Genomic DNA, 19,554 nt, shown 5'->3' with positions numbered 1-19,554 from the left:
TCTGAGAGGGAATAGAGAAAAAGATTCAGTGTAGAAAAGTAGGTTAATACTTGTCATACTACCTTATTTTTTTAGATCCATGTTTTAGATGTGTGTGTGTGATGTGTCTTTGTATGTCTGTCTATTTGTTCATGTTTATGTTTGAAGGCAACCTCTCTTGCCATGGTATGTGTGTAGAGATCAGCAGACAAGTTTGGGTGTAGATCTGACAAGGTTTTACATTTTCATCTGAATGCTGCTATTGGAAGATTGATTTCCAGGCAGCTAGGATGATGGCCTGTGCCCATAGTGACTCACCTACTGCACTGATGCTTCTGTTCTTGGTGACAATCCCATGGTACTGGCTTCTCTAATACATTGGGATCTTCTGCTGCAACTAGATGTCACAATAGTTGCAATAGCCTCTCATAGGCTCTCTTCATGGTGCCAAGCCTCAAATACTTTTCATGACCCCTTCAGTCCTGGGCCATAAATTATAACTGAGTTTATACCTTCACCAACGGCATTGCATGGCCTTTCACAGTGCAAAGCCTGAGCTGCTTTTCTTGACCCCTTTATGCTTTCAAAACCAGTACCACCTTGCTGACTCTTATACATTACCAAGTACAGCTGCAGCACATGGTACAACCTTGGTTATCTCTCGAACACAGCTTCGTTGTCCTCTCAGAAAACCCTTCCCAAACTTTATCTCAGTGATGCTGGTTTCTTCTTAATGCCTTTTAATTTCTTAGCTACAGCTAACCAGCATCAATCGTGACAGTATTCTCTTCCATTTTTCACTCTAAAGCCAGAGCCACATGGCTGAAGCTGCAGAGTTCTGCTGCTTGTGGAAGATGGAACAAGGCTCCTTTCTTCTATTACATTATCACTAGCTATTTTCCTACTCCTTCATTGTGTCAATGTGGCAAAAATCAGCAACACTCTCCACTAAAATACCATAAAAACAGCCTCTATGCCACATACTGAAATTCTTCTGGGACACCCCTTGGCCTTGGTCTGCACAGTTCAAATTATTCTAAGCAACAAAGTCTTCCATATTCCTACTAGGGTAGCCCATTAAGTCCCATTTAAAGCATCCCACAAATTTCCAAATTCAAAGTCCCCAAATCCACATTCTTTCAAACAAAAGAATTGTTATGCTTATCACACAAATACCCTAGTCCCTGGTACCAACTTCTGTCTTAGGGTTTGACAGACATCATGACAAAGGCAATTCTTATAAAGGACAGCATTTAATTGGGACTGGCTTATAGGTTCAAAGGTTCAGTCCAGCTTGACAGCATCTAGGCAGGTATGAGGCATGTTAAATATTCTGTATTTGGCCTCTCAGAACAGTTGCTTTAGTTTTCAATGACTCAGGTGTGAAGCTTGATGAATCTGATGAATGGATTGTTTAGTGAACTCCATAGGTAAAATGTGCAGCCCTCTGCAGTGTGTAGCAATGTTTTTCTGCTATAAATGTCTTGAGAGTTCTACTACTTCATCTGAAGGCTGCTAGTGGAAGATGGACTTCCAGTCTGCTAGGATGAAGATATTAAGCCCATTCCCATAGTGACACACTTACTCCAACAAGGCTATGCCTCCTAATAGTGCTATTTTCTGGGCAAAGCATCTACAAACCATTACAGGGGGTTATATGATGAGTATGGAGAAGGAAGACATGAGGGTTTTCCATTTCTTTTTTTTTTTTAACTTAGGTATGGTTTTTATTTCTTTCTCATATTTTTTATTGGATATTATATTTACATTTCAGATTTTATCCTCTCACCCCATTCCCCCCACCACCCAGGAACCCCATATCCCATCCACCTTTCCTGTCTCCACAAGGGTGTGCCCCCACCTACCCCCCCACTCCCCCTCCCCTCCCCACCCTCGAATTCCTCCCTGATCGGTGTTCAGCCTTCATGGGACCAAGGATCTCCTCTCCCACCCATGCCTGACAAGGTAATCCTTCCCTAAGTATACAGCTGAAGACATGGGTGCCTCCCTTTGTTCTCCCAGGCTGGTGGTTTAGACCCTGGGGAGCTCTGGTTGGTTGGCACTGTTGCTCTCCTCTTGGGGACACCAACCTTTTCAGCTCCTTCAGTCCTCTAACTTCTCCATTGGGAACCCTTGATCAGATCAATGGATAGTGTGAGCATCCGCCTCTGGATATGTCAGACTCTGGCAGACCTCTGAGGAGACAGCTGCATCAGGCTCCTGTCAGCATGCACTTCCTGACATCCATATCAGTGTCTATCTTTGGTGACTGCACATGGGACAGATACCAAGGTAGAGTGGTCTCCAGACGGCCCCTCCTTGACTTTCTGTCCCACACTTTGTTACCATATTAGCTCCTTTGAGCATTCTGTCACTCCTTCCAAGTAGGACCGAGGCAACCACACTTGGTCTTCCTTCTTCATGAGCTCCATGTGGTCTGTTAGTTGAATCTTGGCTATTTCAATCTTTTGGGCTAATATCCGCATATCAGTGAGTAAATACCATGTGTGTTCTTTTGTGATTGGGTTACCTCATTCAGGATGATATTTTCTAGTTCCATCCATTTACCTAAGAATTTCTCAAATTCATTATTTATTTATTTATTTATTTATTTATTTATTTTTTAATTGGATATTTTATTTACATTTCAGATGCCATCCCCTTTACCCAATTCCCCTCCCTAGAAAACCCCTATCCAATGCCCCCCCCCCCCAGTTTTTTGCTTTTATACAGTTTTTAAAAATGTTATTCAAAGGCTTTATAAGTTTAGTAATGCTCAATCAGAAGTGTAACCCAATACCCAACCTAGATATATAAACTATCTTTGACTGGTGGAGACACGTGAACATCTGCCTTCATGCCCCTCCCTCTCTTTCTCTCTCTTTCTCGCTTTCATCACCTTGCTTCTCCTCTCCTTCATCTTCTCCTTTCCTTACTGCATCTCTTCCTCTCAGTACTCTTTCCCCCTTAGCTCCTGCTACATATCACTCTTCCTGTTAAAATAACACTTTTCTCTCAAAATATAATTAGAGTATAATTATTCCTATTTGTACCAGTGAGGTACAAGATAGTCCTAATACCCATCCATCATTTTGTTGACTAGCCAGAACCTCTGTTGTCTCTCCTAACTAAAAGACTTAGTTTTGAACCTGGCTTTTTTCTTGGCTTTAGAATGAATGTCAGCTGAAAACCATCCACTCAGATCTTTTCTCTCAAAGTGAATAGCCAGGATTGGCTATGAGACTATAGGTCTTCAACCCCGTCAGTAATCCAGAATGACTGAGTTAGCTGAAATTATGGAAAGCACAAAGCATAGCTTCTAAAACTTAGACAATTTATAGAGACTGCTGAACACCTGGACAGCCCCTATACCTCCAAACGTTGGAGCATCAAATCTTCAGGCTTCTGGCCCAGAATCATCTGACAGACCTTAGTGATGCAGAGTTATTAAGGGGTGATTACTCTGTCTAGGCAGATATAATCAGTCGACTATTCTGCAAGTGTGCCCTTTTTCTGGACAGTGATTTGTCTGTAGATGGAAAGAGGCAATTCTTGCCTTGTCGCTGTCTCTGCACAACTGGAGTAACTCCAAGAATGCTCAGTTTCTTCTTAGAATCCAAGACAGGAAGCTGTCAGGAGCAGACAGGTCTCTAATCAAAATGAACATTACTATAGAAATATTTGTAACATCAATTCTATGGACTTCTGACGTTTTGAAAACCAGCTATCCATGTAAGGTAACCTGGACTGTTGTCTGTTAACTCCTCTCTGCTATTTCTAAATAAAACATAGAAAACACCCTAACAATAAACTCAAAGCCATGAATTTGCTATAGACCCTTAACTCACAGGCTAAACATCTCAAATCTGTTAAAAAAAAGTTAAAGAAGGACTGGGTCTAAGCCTTGTATTCTTAAATGTGTTATACAGGCACAATGCCCATGAGAGTATCAATATTCATCTCATTTTTATATCAATAAGAAGCTTGTACCAATGAAAACCTTAAATTTGAAATCAAAGTAAATTTTGTACCATTTAAGAAATTATAACTTCATCTTGGTACTAATTATACATATTTCTATCAATGGGTTATGGCTATGCAATAAATCCTAGCTAATCCTCCCTGTTCCAACAAAACCACTACTTTTCTCTGAAAAGACAGCCCAATATTAACGACCTTAGTCCCCAAGACCAGGGAATAGGGGTGCTGACTCATCATTAACTTCTTCATGCTGATTATGGGCATTGAGATATTAGAAGAGGGGTAGGGTGAAGAGTAAATTGATAAGCCTCTGACACCTTGTCTTCACTGCATCTAGCTGGAATTCCAGGACATAGGAGGTTTGAGCAGGTCTGCTCAGTTTGATTGATGAGTAGATACACCAAGGCTGTGTATTCTGCAATATACAATTCTCAGAACAAGTTTTAGTATCAAGAAAAAAAATTTTTTCCCTAGAGGGCTGACATTTTTTTTTAAAGATTTTGGTTCTAACAACTTTTGTTTTTTTCCCTTTTTTTTAAAAAATTGGTTATATTATGTACATTTCAAATTTTATCCCCTTATCCCATTCCCCCCACCACCCAGGAACCCCTTATTCCATCCCCCCTCCGCGTGCTTCTATGAGGTAGTGACTGCACCTACTCCTCCCCACTATCCCCTCCTAACCCTCACATTCCCCCCAACTCTGTGTTTATTTTTTTATGGGACCAAACTTTCCTCTCCCACCTATGCCTGACAAGGCCATCCTCCCCTACATATACCGCTGGAGTCTCGGGTCCCTCCCTATGTGTTCCCAGGCTGGTGGTTTAGACCCTGGGGGGCTCTGGTTGTTTGGTATTGTTGCTTTCCTCCTAGGGTCACAAACCCTTTCTGTTCTTCAGTCCTCTCTCTAAGTTCTCCATTGAGAAACCCCTGGTCATATCAGTGGTTAACTGTGAGCATCGTCCTCTGAATGTGTTAGTCTGTGGCATACCTCTAAGGAGACAGCTATATTATGTTCTTGAGAGCATGCACTTCCAGCCATCCACATCAGTGTCTGGCTTTGGTTACTGTACATGGGATGGATAACCAGGTGGAATGGTCTCCTGATGGCCCCTCCTTCAGTTTCTGTCCCATATTTTGTTTCCATATTTGTTCCCCTGAGTATTTTTGTTACTCATTCTAAGTAGAACTGAGGCATCCCCTCTTGGTCTTCCTTCTTCATGAGCTTCATGTGGTCTGCGGGTTGAGTCTTCATTAATCCAAGCTTTTAAGCTAACATCCACTTAACAGTGAGTACATACCCTGTGTGTTCTTTTGGGATTGGGTTAACTCACTCAAGATGATAATTTCTAGATCCATCCATTTACCTAAAAAGTTCTCAAATTCATTATTTTTAATAGCCGAGTAATACTCCATTGTGTAGATGTACCACATTTTTTGTATCCATTCCTCTGTTGAGGGACATCTTGGCTCTTTCCAGCTTCTGGCTATTATAAATAAGGCTGCTATGAACATAGTGGAGCATATGTCTTTATTATATGTCAGAGCATCTTCTGAGCATATGCCCAGGAGTGCTATAGCTGGATCCTCAGGTAATGTTATGTCCACTTTTCTGAGGAACCGCCAGACTGATTTCCAGAGTAGTTGTACCAGCTTGCAATCCCACCAACAATGGAGGAGTGTTCCTCTTTCTCCGCATCCTCACCAGCATCTACTATCAACTGAGTTTTTGATCTTAGCCATTCTGATTGGTGTGAACAAGCCATTCAGGGTTGTTTTGATTTGCATTTCCCTGATGACTAAGGATATGGAGCATTTCTTAAGGTGGTTCTCAGCCATTCTAGTTTCCTCTGTTGAGAATTCTTTGTTTAGCTCTGTACCCGATTTTTAATAGGGTTATATGGTTGTCTGGAGTATAATTTCTTGAGTTCTTTGTATATCTTTGATATTAGCCCTCTATTGGATCTAGGATTGGTAAAGATCTTTTCCCAATCTGTTGGTTGCCGTTTTGTCTTGTTGACAGTGTCCTTTGCCTTACAGAAGCTTTGAAATTTGATGAGGTCCCATTTGTCAATTCTTGATCTTAGAGCATAAGCCATTGGTGTTCTGTTCAGGAACTTGTCTCCTGTGCCTAGGTATTCAAGGATCTTTCCCACGTTCTCTTCTATTAGTTTCAGTGTATATGGTTTTAAGTTAAGGTCTTTTATCCACTTGGATTTGAGCTGTCTACAAGGAGATATGAATGGATTGATTTGCATTCTTCTATATGTTGACCTCCAGTTGAACCAGCACCATTTGCTGAAAATGCTGTCCTTTTTCCACTGGATGGTTTTAGCTCCTTTGTCAAAGATCAAGTGACCATAGGTATGTGGACTCATTTCTAGATCTTCAGTTCTATTCCATTGATCTTCATGCCTGTCTCTGTACCAATACCATGCAGTTTTTATTACTATTGCCCTGTAGTATAGGTTGAGGTCACGGATGGTGATTCCCCCAGAAATTATTTTGTTGTTGAGAATAGTTCTCGCTATCCTGGGTTTTTTGTTGTTCCAAATAAATTTGCAAACTGCTCTTTCTATCTCTATGAAGAATTGATTTGGAATTTTGATGGAGATTGCATTGAATCTATAGATTGCTTTTGGCAAGATGACCATTTTTACTATATTAATCCTGCCAATCCAGGAGCATGGGAGATCTTTCCATCTTCTGAGATCTTCTTCTATTTCTTTCTTCAGAGACTTGAAGTTCTTGTCATACAGATCTTTCACTTGCTTAGTTAGATTCACTCTAAGATATTTTATATTATTTGTAACTATTGTGAAGGGTGTCATTTCCATAATTTCTTTCTCATCTTTTGAGTATAGGAAGGCTACTGATTTGTTTGAGTTGATTTTATATCCAGCCACTTTACAGAAGTTGTTTATCAGGTTTAGGAGTTCTCTGGTGAAAGTTTTAGGGTCACTTAAGTGTACTATCATATCATCCACAAATAGTGAAATTTTGACTTCTTCCTTTCCTATTTGTATCCCTTTGACTTCCTTTTGTTGTCTAATCACTCTAGCTAGGATTTCCAGTACTATATTGAATAGGTAGGGTGAGAGTGGGCATCCTTGTCTAGTCCCTGATCTTAGTGGGATTGCTTAAAGTTTCTCTCCATTTAGTTTGATGTTGGCTACTGGCTTGCTGTATATGGCTTTACTATGTTTAGGTATGGACCTTGAATTCCTAATCTTTCCAAGACTTTTAACATGAAGGGATATTGTATTTTGTCAAATGCTTTCTCAGCATCTAGTAAGATGATCATGTGGTTTTTTTCTTTGAGTTTATTTATGTAGTGGATTACATTGATGGATTTCCGAATATTGAATCATCCCTGCATTCCTGGGATAAAGCCTACTTGATCATGATGGATGATTATTTTGATGTGTTGTTGGATTCTGTTTGCTAGAATTTTACTGAGTATTTTTGCATCCATATTCATAAGAGAGATTGGTCTGTAGTTCTCCTTCTTTGTTGGGTCTTTGTGAGGCTTAGGTATGAGTGTAATTTTAGCTTCATAGAATGAATTGGGTATTGTTCCTTCTGTTTCTATTCTGTAGAATAGTTTGAAGAGAATTGGTATTAGGTCTTCCTGGAAGGTCTGATAGAATTCTGCACTAAAACCATCTGGCCCTGGACTTTTTTTGGTGGGGAGGTTTTTAATGACTGTGTCTATTTCTTTAGGAGTTATGCGACTGTTTAGATGGTTTATCTGCTCCTTGTTTAACTTTGGTACCTGGCATTTGTCTAAAAGTAGTCCATTTCATCCAGATTTTCCAATTTTGTTGAGTATAGGCCTTTGTAGTAGGATCTGATGATTTTTTTAATTTCCTGTGTTTCTGTTGTTATGTCTCCCTTTTCAGTTCTGATTTTATTAATTTGAGTACTGTCTCTGCGCCCTTTGGTTAGTCTGGCTTAGGGTTTGTCTATCTTGTTGATTTTCTCAAAGAACCAGCTCCTGGTTTTGTTGATATTCTGTATAGTTCTTTTTGTTTCAGCTTGGTTGATTTCAGCCCTGCGTTTGAGTATTTCCTGTTGTCTACTCCTCTTGGGTATATTAGCTTCTTTTTGTTCTAACTCTTTCAGATGTTCTGTCAATTTATTAATGTAAGTTCTTTCCATTTTATTTTTGTGGGCACTTAGAGCTATGATTTCAGTTTCTGTTTCCATGATCTGTCCATAGCTGAGAGTGGGGTGTTGAAATCTCCCACTATTATTGTGTGAGGTGCAATGTATGCTTTAAGCTTTAGTAAAGTTTCTTCTATGTATGTGGGTGTCCTTTCATTTGGGGCATAGATGTTCAGAATTGCAAGTTCCTCTTGGTACATTTTCCTTTGATGAATATGAAGTGTCCTTCTTTATCTTTTTTGATTACTTTTGATTGAAAAACGATTTAATTTGATACTAGAATTTCTACTCCAGCTTGTTTTTTGGGGCCATTTGCTTGGAAGAGTGTTTTCCAACCTTTTACTCTGAGGTAGTGTCTGTCTTTTCACAAAGGTGCATTTCCTGTATGCAGCAAAATGTTGGGTCCTGTTTATGTATACAATCTGATAGTTTATGTCTTTTTATTTGAGAATTGAGTCCATTGATATTAAGAGATATTAAAGAAAAATGAATGTTGTTTCCTGTTACTTTTGTTATTGGCAGTGGAGATATGTTTGTGTAGTTACCTTCTTTTATGGCTTTTGGAAGATTACTTTCTTGCTTTTTCTAGGTTGTAGTTTCCCTCCTCATGTTGGAGTTTTCCACCAATTATCCTTTGAAGGGCTGGATTTGTAGTAAGATATTGTGTAAATCTGGATTTGTCATGGAATATTTTGGTTTCTCCATCAATGTTGATTGAGAGTTTTGCTGGGTATAATAGTCTTAGCTGTCATTTGTGTTCTCTTAGGGCCTGTATGATATCAGTCCAGGATCTTCTGGCTTTTATAGTCTCTGGTGAGAAATCTGGTGTAATTCTTATAGGTCTGCCTTTATATGTTACTTTACCTTTTTCCCTTACTGCTTTTAGTATTTTTTCTTTGTTTTGTATATTTGATGTTTTGATTATTATGTGATGAGAGGTATTTCTTTTCTGGTCTAGTCTATTTGGGGTTCTGTAGGCTTCTTGTATATTTAAGGACATCTCTTTCTTTAGGTTAGGGAAGTTTTCCTCTATAATTTTGTTGAAGATATTTACTGGCCCTTTAATTTGGGAGTCTTCACCCTCATCTATAGCTATTATCCTTAGGTTTGGTCTTGTCATTGTATCCTGGATTTCCTGAATGTTTTGTGTTAGGAGCTTTTTGCATTTTGCATTTTCTTTGACAGTTGTGTCAATGTTTTCCATGGTATCTTCTGCACCTGAGATTCTCTCTTGTATCTCTTGTATTTTGTTGGTAATGCTTACATCTATGACCTCTGGTCTTTTTCTTAGGTTTTTCTATCTCCAGAATAGTCTCCCTTTGAGATTTCTTTATTGCTTCCACTTCCATTTTTAGATCCTGGATGGTTTTGTGTTATTCTTTCATCTGTTTGGTTGTGTTTTCTTACATTTCTTTAAGGGCTTCTACCTGTTTACCTGTGTTCTCCTCAAATTCTTTGAGAGTGTTATTTATGACCTTCTTAAAGTCCTCTATCATCATCATGAGAAGTGATTTTAATTCTGTGTCCTGCTTTTCTGGTGTGATGTGGTGTTCAGGACTTGTTATGGTAGGGGAACTGGGTTCTGGTGATGCCAAGTAACTTTTGTTTCTGTTGTTTACATTCTTGTGCTTGCCTTTTGCCATTTGGTTAGCTGTAGTTCTACTGGCACTCACTGGTTCTGACTGGAGTCTACCTTTCCAGTTATCTTGGTTGTATGAGAACTCCTCGGGGTCTGGATTTCTCTGTGATCCTAAGCTCCAGCTGCTCTGGGTTCAGTGGCTCCTCTAGGATATTTCAGGATATGGAGTCTCCACAGTGGTAGACCAGCTAGGTGTTTGCTGTTCTGAATGTAGTTACTCCTCTAGGATGCTTCGGGATATGTTGTCCCCTGCTCTGCTGCTCTGTGGGCCGTGTCCTCTCTAGGATGCCTGCAGCTCTGTGGTCCTTGACCTCTCTTGGGTGCCTCTGCAGCTCTGCAGTCCGTGCCTTCCCTAGGGCGCCTCTGGACTCAGTTTCCAGGGGGGAGCAGATTGGCTGGGAGACTGCTTGAGCCACTGTTATCTGGGCCAGAGGTGGAAGGGGAGTGGTTCTCCACAGGGACAGGGTCTGGCTGCCAGGTGCCCTGCCCTCTGGGGGGGCTATCTACTGCCAGTTGTGCTTCTAAGGCCTAGGGCTGTGGGTGGATTCTCCTACCTTCTGCTCAGTGATCCGTGCCCTCCCTAGGGTGCCCCCGAACTCAGGTGTAATTCTTATAGGTCTGCCTTTATATGTTACTTTGCCTTTTTTCCTTACTGTTTTTAGTATCTTCTCTTTGTTTTGTATATTTGATGTTTTGATTATTATGTAACAGGAGATATTTCTTTTTTGGTCTAGTCTATTTGGGGTTCTGTAGGCTTCTTGTATATTTAAGGACATCTTTTTCTTTATGTTAGTGAAGTTTTCCTCTATAATTTTGTTGATGATATTTACTGGCCCTTTTAGTTGGGAGTCTTTATCCTCATCTATACCAATTATCCTTAGGTTTGGTCTTGTCATTGTATCCTGGATTTCCTGGATGTTTTGTGTTAGGAGCTTTTTGCATTTTGCATTTTCTTTGACAGCTGTATCAATGTTTTTTTATGGTATCTTCTACACATTAGATTCTCTCTTCTATCTCTTGTATTCTGTTGGTGATGCTTGCACCTATGACCCCTGATCTTTTTTCCTGGCTTTTCTACCTCTAGGGTAGTCTCCTTTTGAGATTTCTTTATTGTTTCTACTTCCATTTTTAGATCCTGGATGGTTTTGTGTAATTCTTTCACCTGTTTGGTTGTGTTTTCATGCATTTCTTTAAGGGCTTCTACCTGTTTACATGTGTTCTCTTCAAATTCTTTGAGAGTGTTGTTTATGGCCCTTTTAAAGTCCTCTATCATCATCATGAGAAGAAGTGATTTTAATTCTGAATCCTGCTTTTCTGGTGTGGTGTGGTGTTCAGAACTTGCTATGGTGGGAGAACTGGGTTCTGGTGATGCCAAATAACTTTGGTTTCTGTTGTTTACATTCTTATGCTTGCCTTTTGCCATTTGGTAAGCTCTAGTGCTACCTGCACTCACTGGTTCTGACTAGAGTCTGCCTTTCCAGTTATCTTGGTTGTGTCAGAACTCCTCAGGGTCCAGATATCTCTGTACCTGACTGAGCTCCAGCTGTTCTGGGTACAGTGGCTCCCTTAGGATATCTCATGATATGGTGTCTCCATGGTTGTAGGCCAGCTAGGTGTTTGGTACTCTGAGTGTAGTTGATCCTTTAGGATGTCTCAGGATATGGTGTTTGCTGCTCTGAGTTCAGTGGCTCCTCTAGGCTGCTATTTTGAGGGCAGTGCCCTGTCTAGGATGTCTCTGGACGTGTTTTCCGCAGGGGAGCAGACCAGCTGGGTGACTGCAGTTCTGAGGGCAGTGGCCTGTCTAGGATATCTTAGGATGTGTTTTCCACAGGGGAGCAGACCAGCCGAGTGTCTGCTTCAGCCACAGTGATCCAGGCGAGGGGTGGAAGGGGAGTGGTTTTCTGAAGGGGCATGGTTTTGGTGCCAGGTGTGCCTTTGGGCCTTCCTGCTGCCAGTTGTACCTCTAGGGCATAGGGTGGTGGCCTACTGATCTTACCTGCAGTTCTGAGGGCAGTGGCCTTTCTAGGATATCTTGGGATGTGTTTTCCACAGGGGAGCAGACCAGCTGGGTGTCTGCAGTTCTGAGGGCAGTGGCCTGTCTAGGATATCTTGGGATGTGTTTTCCACAGGGGAGCAGACCAGCTGGGTGTCTGCTCCTGCCACTGTGATCCGTGCGAGCGACACACAGATGTTTTTGACTTCACTCACACAAGCATGAGGACTAGAATTCAGATCCACCAGAAATCCAAGTAAATGCCCAGTGGGTGTCTTGACTCTTGGGTAACCCAACACAGAGAAGGCCACATGGACAAAGGAGACAAGTCTGAAGGAACTGAGCTTCAGGTCAAGCAATGCCCAGCAGTTACTAGGAGTTTAGATTTCCGGCCTCCAGTCCAGTGACTTTTCTTCTCTTCTTGTCTGTCCTCTCCTCTCCTCTCCTCTCCTCTCCTCTCCTCTCCTCTCCTCTCCTCTCCTCTCCTCTCCTCTCCTCTCCTCTCCTCTCCTCCCCTCCCCTCCCCTCCCCTCCCCTCCCCTCCCCTCCTCTCCTCCTCTCCTCTTTTCTTCTCTTCTCCTTTTTTCTCTCCTCCTTTCTCCTCCCCTCCCCTCCCTTCCCCTCCGGGTATTCCATTTCTAATTAATTTAATGAAACCAGATTTTAATAGGGGGTTTCTGTAGATGGAACCTTTGGTTTCAAAACCACAATGGTTGTTTCTGGACTCTGTGGAGAGCCTCAAAATAGTAAGAACTTATGTTGGTCATATTCAGCTAAAATGTCACACTGGAGATTAGGCAGTATAGGAAGGGGTTTCCAATAGAGGATCTTAAAGGGTGTAAAAGCCAAGTTATAAGGGATATTCTTGGCTTTCTACAAAGAATAAGGTAGGAGAGATATCCAATCACCACCAGTTTCAAGATTTAAATTTTGTCTAGGCCTCCTTCAGGGCCCAACTCATCCTCTCTACCTGCCCTGAACTCTGGGGTCTGCATATACAATGTAATTTCCAATGGTCCTCAGAACCTGTGCTAAAGATGGAGTAAACTGAGAAATAAAGGCTGGTTCATTGTCAGACCCAAGCCGAGTAGGCAAACCGTATTGTGTATAATGTCTTCCAGAAGACTGGCAGTCTCATTCTTTGTATGGTAGACATCTATGATTCTAAAAAGATATCTATAAAAACTAGTGGATATTTGTATCCATATATGCAGGCATTTACCTCTGTGTAGTTTATTCCCCAACTATCTCCTGGCTGTTGGCCTCTGATCCTGATTTCTATTTTATCTTGTTTTAATTGGATATTTTATTTATTTACATTTCAGATGTTATCCCCTTTCCCCATTCCCCCCTGAAACCTTCTATCTCATTTTTTCTCCTCTTGCTTCTATGAGGGTGTGCCCCCACCCACCCACCTACTTCTACATCCCTGCCCTTGAATTCCCCCATACTGGGCATTCAGCCTTCATGGGACCAAGGGCATCCTCTCTCACAAGGCTATCCTTCACTACATATACAGCTGGAGCCATGGGTCCCTCCATGTGTGTTCCCAGGCTGGTGATTTAGACCCTTAGAGCTCTGGTTGGTTGGTATTGTCACTCTCCCGTGGGGCTGCAAACCTCTTTAGCTCTTTCAGTCTTCTTCTCTCTAACTCTTTCATTGGGAACCCTGTGATCATTTCAATGGTTAGCTGTTAGCATCCACCTCTGTATATGTCAAGCTCTGGCAGAGCATCCCAGGAGACTGGTATACCAGGCTGCCCTTCTTAATCCTTCTACTATACAAGCTTGAAAATAATATATATTACTGTCCCAATACAGGACTGTCATAGACCCATTAAAGGTTTTCTTAGGAAATGACCTCTTTGACTGCGGGGTCTTTTTCCCTTCACAAAAGAACTGGTAAGGTAGACCAAGAAGATTATCAGAATAAGATTCAGCAGCTTGGAAACAACTTGTTTTTCCTGAACTTATATTTTTCAGCCATAATACTAACATTATCTTTTTGTAGCTTATATCCATTACCAGGGTGAGATTTTGGAAAGCTTCAGGGTATTGGTCAGGGTCAACTGAAAATCTCTAAAGTCAGATTTAATTTGATGTAAATTTTGTAAGGAAAGGAGATTTGTATTCTGAAGAGCAAAAGTTTACTTGACATTTTCCTTAATAAAAAAGAAAATAGTTGGGGACCACTTGGTGGTGGTTGATTAGAGGAGGTGACCCTCAGAATGAACCTGAAGATAGTGGCCACAATGACTTGGAGAGAGCACACAGAGGATCCCACATGTCCTTCTCTCAAAGAGGATTGATCACCACAGATGCAGTACTGGAGGAGTCTAGAAGGGTAGATTCCATGGAACAGTGTCTGTCTACAGAGATTTAACTCTTCCATGAAAGCAAAACATAATTACATACAGGGGACCTCAGATCATTTTCCAGCCTCATGGTTGGATAGTTCTAGTTGGATGGTAGTATTATAATCAGTACTTCTCTTAGGAAGCCATTGTCTCTGTTTTCCAGCTTATAAGCACATCAAGCCATAGTACAGGAAAAAAGCATCTCTCTTAGGGATGTAGATTCACAGATTACTCAGTGCTTTAGAGAAGTCATGTTTATGAGGGTTTATTGTCTGTCTGCAAAGAGAAGGTATCCATTAAGTCTTCCTTTACCTGAATCCCATGTCTGGAGAGTTCCCTGGTTACACCCTGTCTCAAACAAGGTGGGATTTGAAGACCAACACCAAGTATTGTCCTTTGTTCTACATGTGCACTATATGTTACTTTCACTCACATGTTTTATACATAGTACACAAAGGATGAAGAAGAAAAGGAAGAAAGGAAGGAAGGAAAAAAGAGCAGGAAGACATTGAACACAAATATAGAAGCTGACAAAATGAAAATATTTGATCAAGACTAAAGAACAAGCAAAAAATTGGATACTAAAACTTACCTTGGGGATGGAGACAGAGATAGAGACACTGGAACCAAAGCATAAAAATAACTGTAGCACAGCCTATGTTTTTAAGTACCTATAGCAGGTTTGTGAGGGCAAACAAATGAAAGAAATTGGAGAATAAAAACACTGGGATGGGAATGTAAACCTGCATCTGAAATATTAACTGACAAGCTTAGCTACTCAATGAACTATTTAACTTAGATGATGGACAACTATGCTCCCATCAAGTCTTTCATTGTTCTGGGGTAAAGGGGCTACTAAACCTACAGGAATACCTTAATAAATGGTAGATCAGATGTGAATAAGTAAGTTAGCAGTAAAGAACTCTTGATCTTGCAGAGCCCCCCACACTTTGGTTTCTAGCACCCACATCAACTAGTTCTAAGTCTCCTGTATGTTCAGTTCCCTGGTTCTGATGCTGTTTTCTGACTGCTATGAACACTCACACTTGTACCCTTATCCTCAGGTACACAATTTAAAATGAAAATAAATGATTCAGGGTAAGAAATAGTATCCCAGGCTGGCATGTTTGCATACTCTGTTCCATGAAGCATGCTCACAGAAGTCTTATGATCTGAGTTTGAATCCCAGACTGAACCTGGTGGAAAGAAAGAACTAACTTCTGTAGGTTGTCCTTTGATACTCAAACACACACACACACACACACACACACACACCAGTAAATGTCTTTGGTTAACACTATTTTTTAGTGACATAGTTGTATTTATTATCCTTTTCTAATTTCAGAATAAAAAAATTAAAGACAATAAATGCTCAGTGACTGGAACGTTAAAGGAGGATGCTGAGGGTGAGAAAATAGGCAGAAATATGGTCAGGGAGTTAGGGGAGAAGGGAAAGTCAACCAAAGATAAATATGTGTTAATAAAAATTTAGATGATAAAAAATAATTAAAAGAATTATATATTTTGTTGGGAAATAAGTTATTAAAGTATAAGGATGGGACACACATACATATCTGTTTATAGAATTTGTTTCATTATTTGAGATATTTTGCCAAACAAGCCCAGATCTCTCTGTTGAGATGCCACAGAGTAAGAAAGAACTGTGAGACTGAGTCTCAGTGAGCTGCAAACCCATGAGGTTTTTGTTCAGCCCTGGAGCACTATGGGAGGACGCTTATTAGTTTGTTGACAGTAATAGTCTGCATCATCATCAGCCTCCATAGGATTGATAGTGAAGGTGAAGTCTGTCCCAGACCCACTGCCACTGAACCTGACAGGAACCCCAGATTCTAGGTTGGATGCACCATAGATGAGGAGTTTAGGTGGCTGTCCTGGTTTCTGTTGGTACCAGTGCATATTACTATAGACACTTTCGCTGGCCCTGCAGGAGATGGTGACCCTCTGCCCTAGAGACACAGCCAAAGAAGCTGGAGACTGAGTCAGCACAATGTCACCAGTGGAACCTGGAAGGATAAGCACACAGACTATTGTTATATATGTATAAAAACCTTCCCAGTAAAGAACATTTTTGTATAAAAATTTCAAGAATACTGTGGACATCACCATGAGGAATCAGGGATCAAAGGGAATGATTTACAAAACCAATTACAAATACTCCAATTATAGTGATCAAGAGCCCAGAGTAATGGAAAGTCATGATGGACACAGGGGTTGCTCCCAATACTTCTCTGCATCCTCACCTGGAACCCAGAGCAGCAGCACCCATAGGAACAGTGTGTCTGTCTCCATCTCTGAGAGCTGAAAGAGAGGATGCTTCTTAGGCTCCTGACAGCTGCCCTTAAGGAGCCTGGACTATTATATAATGAGTCTATATGCAAATCTCTTCAGCAGTGTGTGTACTGCTGTTCCACTAGCACCTGCTCCTGTTTCACCCACAGGGAGTTGGTGTCAGCAGAAAATTTACTAGAGCATCACATGTGTCTTAAAGGACCCTTCTAAATACATGTTTTTGGATTCAGAAGTTTTCTATTTTTGGTTGTCCTGAAGCTCATTCTGTAGACCAGATTCTCCTGTCTCTGCCTCCTGAGTGCTAGGATTAAAGGTGCTCACCACCACCACCCTGGTTTTCCTTGCTCTCTACTCTATTAAATATTTGCCCTCTAGTCTTTTTGAGTTGTGAGGTCAGGGAGTGCATTGTGGATGCACTATGTAAAGAATGTTAGTTATTTCAAGAACAACTTGATCCCTCAGAATTGTATACTCCCAATGAAAGCAGTATCTGAGAGGGAATAGAGAAAAATGATTCAGTGAAGAAAAGTAGCTTGATTCTTGCCATAATATCTTATTTTTTTAGATTCATGTTTTTGATGTGTGTGTGATGTGTCTTTGTATGTTTGTCTATTTGTTCATGTTCATTTTTGAAGTCAACCTCTCTTGCCATGGTATGTGTGTAGAGATCAGCAGACAAGTTTTGGTGTAGATCTGAGACAATGTGTGTTGTTTTTCACTACTACTCATGAAAAGCTTCCTAGGTCAGGCTGTCGTGGCGATTCTCTTGTTTTCATCCATCTGTCATCTTGCCATAGCATCACTCCAAATACACTCTGTGCTGCTGCTGTGTCTGGCTTTATATGGCTACCTGGGAGTGAACCAGATCCTCACACCTATGTGACAAGCACTTTGCTCACAGAGTCACCCTGTCAGCCCTTTGCCTTTAAGTAAAGCCAGTGAGAGGATATATATATATATATATATATATATATATATATATATGAACAGAAATAATTCGGCAAGATATGAGCGTGTTCCAAAATGAAGACAAAATCATGTAATGGAGATATGTGGAGATGCATATTTTGTACAGTTCTTCAAAACATCCAAGATTATTAAAAGACAAAAATCTTGTATTTTGTCATAGTGATAAAAAGCTAATTAACAAAACTGTAGATTCTTCCCCAGAGAAAGTGTAAGATAGATAGATGAATAGTTAGACACATATACAAATATAGATGGAGAAGTGAGTATTTCTTCACATTCTAAGACTGCTGCCCACTTTGTAGATTTAACTAGGCAGAAGGATGGATTTCCTAGCTATATTTTAAGGTGGGAAGCGATAGTAGTATCTTAATTAAATAAGAAAATAAAAATATTATATGAAGCCTTTTAAAAAGAAGGAAGAGTAAGAAGAATTGAAATGGTGAGATTAGGAAGAAAGGAGGGAGAGGGAAGCAGGGAGAAAGAAGAGAAAGAGAAAACCAAAAAGGGAGGTAGAGGAAAGGAGAAAGAATGAGAAAGAAAGAAGTGAAGAAAGAGTGAGGACAAAGGAAAGATGGACAATTCCATCCTCCTCAGCTCATTCTCACTGTTTCTGTTCTGTTTCCAGGTCTCTGCCATGTAGAGATGGATTTGTTTGTTTTATTGTACACATAGACTGTACTGAACCAGCTACAGTTCAAAGATGAGATAAACAGTGCAAACTAAATATACATCACTTGTGTTACCCGTCACTTGTGTTACTTCTGCCCCTCTCCAAAACCCATATCTCATCTATTTTTGCATATAGTCCTGTTAATATATATTTTTATTTATACCTGCCTTGTCCTCTTTTTTATTGACTTACAATTTAACTTTCTATTCCATAACATTGGCACGTTTTGCTTCAGTGCATCAGAACGGGCCCCTCATCATGAGTGGAGACTCAGTACACTCTGACAGAAAGATGGATAAGGTGACAGAACAGTAGAATTTTAGACTGTGATTTTCCTGTGTTTAACACAACACAGATGTGCAGACAAGGTTGACCACTGCAATGTAGGTACCTGATCCCAGCCCTGAGACAAGATATGTGGCCATAAACAGCTCAGAGAGGAGCTCTTTGATGTGCCCAGAAGTCCTGAAGTGCACTGAATATGGGGAAAGGATGGGCTGCGCTTTACAAAGGAGGACAAAGGAATTGAGTGTAGAAGCAGACATGAGTCTGAAGCTAATATGGTAGAAATTGGCCAAGAAGAATAAGTTTTATGCATAATACAAAGAGAGTCTATGTGACAGAGGTCACAAAGAGTTCATGTATTTCAGTGAATATTATTTAATCAATGTTGTTCTTGACACACAGCAAAGAAAATCGTGTGAAAGCTGTTGTCATTTCTATCTCAGAATAAATGTTAACTCATTCATTTTGTCATTTTCTTAATTTACAAACTGATATTAAGTATTGTAACCTCTGACCAATATCTAGTTGCACACACTCAACTTAGGCTGAGTGAGCATTTAGTAAGGTATAATTCTATGTAGAGCTACTACATAGAAAATTTGCTGGCCCAGTAAATTCCGACTCTGCCATCAAACACACATTTCTCCCTGGTTTCAGAAGACAGTAAAAAATTACCAGCTATGGTGACAGAGATTTATCTGTCCCACTGGCCCCTAGTCCTGTAGTCTATACCCACCCTCTATGATTCTATGGATTCTGTTGAGGCCTGCTCCTTTTATCATAACTGTGGCCATTTTGCATTCAGTCTCTGTTTTGCTCATAAGGTGAAATAAAGTCAACTTTCTCAGACTCCACTTCCCAGAAGTAATTATCAACAGCTACGACTGAAGAATGTTATTGATAAGTCAAAATTTTATGGTTGAATCAATAATGCTCTGTTGCTTTAGTGTTCTGAAATTCCCCTGTTCACCACCTATCCCACCTCCCTTCCTTACTCAGAACCAATCAGCTTAAAGGTTAGGTTATAATACTTTGTCTAGTAAGCCAAAATGTAATATTGCTCCTCTTCTTGCCTTTTAAACTTTTGAACATTTTTTTTTATAAATAGTCTTCCCTGATAATTGTTTGATTTCATTGATTCAGACTCAGTTCTGAACTATGTGCCTGGTCTGACCACTATTAAAGTCATTTAATTCAACAAACTC

The 19,554-nt window shown here is 40.4% G+C and overlaps 1 pseudogene and 1 gene segment (V, D, J or C); both read right to left on the bottom strand.

Annotated features, from left to right (window-relative positions):
* The window catches only part of LOC117714840 (uncharacterized), a 52,104-nt pseudogene extending 35,679 nt beyond the window's left edge, over positions 1–16,425 (bottom strand).
* The window catches only part of LOC117715468 (immunoglobulin kappa constant-like), a 473,681-nt gene that overhangs the window by 271,438 nt on the left and 182,689 nt on the right, over positions 1–19,554 (bottom strand).

This window comes from Arvicanthis niloticus, chromosome 9, assembly GCF_011762505.2.
Source record: "Arvicanthis niloticus isolate mArvNil1 chromosome 9, mArvNil1.pat.X, whole genome shotgun sequence".
NCBI classification, from domain to species: Eukaryota; Metazoa; Chordata; class Mammalia; order Rodentia; family Muridae; genus Arvicanthis; species Arvicanthis niloticus.
Note: the sequence above shows the minus strand (reverse complement) of the source record. Positions and strands in the feature narration are given on the sequence as shown.